Source organism: Arvicanthis niloticus, chromosome 2 (assembly GCF_011762505.2).
Source record: "Arvicanthis niloticus isolate mArvNil1 chromosome 2, mArvNil1.pat.X, whole genome shotgun sequence".
NCBI classification, from domain to species: Eukaryota; Metazoa; Chordata; class Mammalia; order Rodentia; family Muridae; genus Arvicanthis; species Arvicanthis niloticus.
The window spans coordinates 99,680,889-99,684,638 of record NC_047659.1 but is presented as its reverse complement, the minus strand read 5'-3'; positions in this window follow the sequence as shown (position 1 = coordinate 99,684,638).

Here is a 3,750-nt window from a genome sequence, read left to right as displayed (position 1 = left end):
AATTCCAGGGCTGGGGTGGCAGAAGCTAGCAGATCCTTGGGGCTCACTAGCCAGCCAATCTAGTCAGTTGGTGAGCCCCAGTTTCAGCAAAAGGCCCTGTCTCAAAAACTAAGCTGGGAAGCGATTAAGAAAGACCATGCATACATGCATACACATGCAGATGCACCTTTATATACATGTACACACACACACATGCACATACATGCACACATATGCACACACACACACACACACACACACACACACACACACACACAGCCTAATATCAAATAGGAACTGGAGGAAGAAAAAACTAGTAAGTTGAAGGAAGCTCATTAGAGATACCATTTGATGGGAACAAAGGAGAGCTAGACAGACATTTGGGCCCAGGAAAAAGAAACTGATCCTTAAGACAAGCTGTCAGCAAATGTGGGCTTGAGCAGCAGCCTGCCTGCCTCCAACCTGCTCAGACTGCTGGTGGTGTGAAGCAACACTCTATAAGAAGGACTGTAAGGGGCTGTCCATTGCCTTCTCTGGCTACCAGACAACAGGTGGAGATGGTCATTGTTTGTAAGATCCCGACCTCAGAGCTGGGCTCCCTCCTCTGTATCTGTGAATAGATAAGTTCATTGTACACGACTCATTAACATTGCCTGGAAACACTCCCTTGGATACATTTTTAATTGTGTTCTCTGAACAAAACTATCAAAAAAGTCATATCTTTAAGGAATAAGAACGTTTAATTCTTAAATTTAAGAATAGTTCTTAAACTTTAAGGATTATTTAAGATAATCCTTAAATTTCTTTTAAATATTTGTATGTAGAAACCATATGATCCCTGCATGGTTTCTGCACTTTATACAACAGGATTTTATTTTAATAATATTTACATAATAAATACAATTTTAATCACTAAATTATTCTTCAACAACAGGGTCCCATGTAACTCAGGCTGGGCTTAAGCTCTATAGAGCCAAGGATGATCTTGAACTCCCGATCCTTCTGTGTCTACTCCCAAGTCTCTGATGGCAGGTGTGTGCCACCTTGCTCATTTGATGCGATGTTGGAGATGGAAGATCCCCTTGTGTGTCCTAGGCAAACACACTACCAACTGAGTGTCACCCCCAGTCCCTTAAATCCAATTTTAACAAAATTGCTGTACATTAAAGCATTGATCTGTGGGTTAAGATTTCTAGAAATAACTGCATTTAAGTAGGTGAAATAAGTAATTGGGCAAGCTTTATGTGAAACAGAAGAGTAGTTTCGCAGCTTTCTTTTTAAAATTGAAAATAAAGGAACTAAAATCTAAGTGGAGGGGCATTGTACATTAGTGACATGTTCATGAAAGACTTCCTGACTTCCCATTTAGCCTCTGAAGTCAGCAAAAGTCTTTGGAGAAGTGGAAGCTGCTGCTGAGCAAGTTTACTGTGAGGTCGGCTGTTTTTCCACCGACTCAGCAGAAGTCCCACTTGCTTAAGCCATTGATGCGGCGACGGTACAGCATTTTGACTTTGTGAATGAGGACAGCCAGGCTTGATTCTAAGAACACTGATGGTGCTTAGGCCATTTTCTGAGGGGAATTTCTATTTTCTCTTGTGGACTTAGAGGCAGAGAGGGGGGCACGGCTTACATTCTGACCCACCCCATGTCCCTGTATCTTAGAGGTAAAGCTTCCACTCATGGGGAAGAGACATGAAGGCTCACATGGTAAGTAAGTCTAACCTGGACCTAATTTGCAAAAAAGGCAGCAACTTGCAGGCTCCAGAACCTGATAGTTTGCTTGAGGTGAGGACTGAGGAATGTCATCCTTCATTCTGCACTTCCCCAATAAGGCATCTATGCCTAAGTGACTCTCTCTCTCTCTCTCTCTCTCTCTCTCTCTCTCTCTGTCTGTCTTTTTTTCTCTTTCACCTTCTCTCTAAATTTAACATAAGAAGGAAAATATTTCTTTTTAAAGAATATTTTTACTCTTTAACAACTTTATATATATTTGTATATCTACCATAAATTATATCATCCTCATCCTCATATCCTCCCTTTTCCTTCCCACTCCTCCAGCACATCCCCTTCCAAACTTCTTGTCCTTTCCTTAAGAGAAAGAAAGAAAGAAAGAAAGAAAGAAAGAAAGAAAGAAAGAAAGAACCACTGAGTCCAGTTAGTGCTGTCTGTGTGTGAGGCCATCCATCAGAGCATGGGCAACCTAATGGTGGCACACCCATCCTCCAATGGCTCCTCAGCAAGGGGTGGGGCCTCGTGAGTCCCTCCCCATTCAAGCTGGGATGTTGATTGACTTGCTCCTATGCACATAACCACCATACCATTGGGAATGTGTGAGTGCAGTAGCCACGTCCTGTCTAGAAGACAGCGTTTCACAACAACCACCCTGCCCCAATCTGGCAGCTCTTGCTTTTTCCCACCCCCTCTTCTAGGATGTTCCCTGAGCCTTGAGGTAGCTGATATAAATATTCCACGTAGGACAGCACCCAACGGTCACTGTAAGCTCTTTAGAGGTTCCGAGCCACTGTGCTGACAACTGCCCAGTGTAAAAAGAAGTTCTTTGAGCCAGGTTAAGTGCAGTCCCCAAGTATAAGTGTTTAGAAGGCAACTTGATCATATGTCAGGGAAGACGTTTCTGATATGACGAATGTTGGAGGTCTTGTACTGTGTAGGAAATGAAGCCTCAAGCAAGTTTGCAAGGACAACGTTCTTTCAAAGACTCTGCCTCATCCCCTTCCTACTCAGGGCAGTGTAACAGAAGACACTGGTGTCTTGCCCAAGAAAATCGGACATGCATAGCTTCTATCCAACCCTTTCTTCTGGCCAGCTGGGTCTGCACTTTATTTTTTCTCCAAAGTCCCTTACATCTCTCATTAAGAAAGGGAAGAAAGAGCTAGAACAAGTAAAGAAAAGAAAGGAAGTAGGAGGTAGGAGGAAAGAGAAGAGGAAGGAGGAGGAGGAAGAAGAAGAGGAAGAGGAGGAGGAGGAGACAGAGAAGGAGAAGAAGAAGAAGAAGAAGAAGAAGAAGAAGGAAGGAGAAGGAGAAAGAGAAGGAGAAGGAGGAGAAGAAGGAGAAAGAGAAGGAGAAGGAGGAGAAGAAGGAGAAGATTCCACCACCCCCCACCTTCCCACCACACCACCAGCACCAGGCAAGTCTCACGCTGCAGCCTGTGGTGTCTCTGGTGTTTGTTTACTCCCTTCCTCTTGGCCGCCCTGCCTTATTCCAAGCTTAGCAGAACACAATGACCTGACTGGTTTCTTCCCATTTCCTCTCTCAGGCTTTTACTTTGAAAACAGACTTGAATCTATACACAGAGAACAGGAAAGGTTCTCTATAGTAAATGTAGTGAAAGACAGTATGGGAGTTTGGGAGAGAGTGGTCTCCACATTTTCAAGTGTTCAAGGCTATGGCTGAGAACACCATCCATGGTGGTGAGGGGGAAAGTGTAATAACAAGCTTTAACACTTAAATACGAGTTATTAACAAGCTGACTCAGGAAATGGCATTACACAGAAATAAGAAATTTAGCTAAAGGATCTGTCTTGATTGCTAAATCAAACTTTAAGACAGGTGGCTTACTATTGGTCTTGGCCTGCATGATTTAGAAAAATAAAAGAAATACAGTTGTATTTCTAATTCTATCAAAACTTATGCTTGCTGAGGCTGTATCTTGTAATGTGAAACTTACTAGCGTGAATTCTAAAACATGTGGTTACTCAAATGTTCTAAATTCTGCCTCTCACAGTCTCTAGACGTGGGTCAGGAGCAGGTTA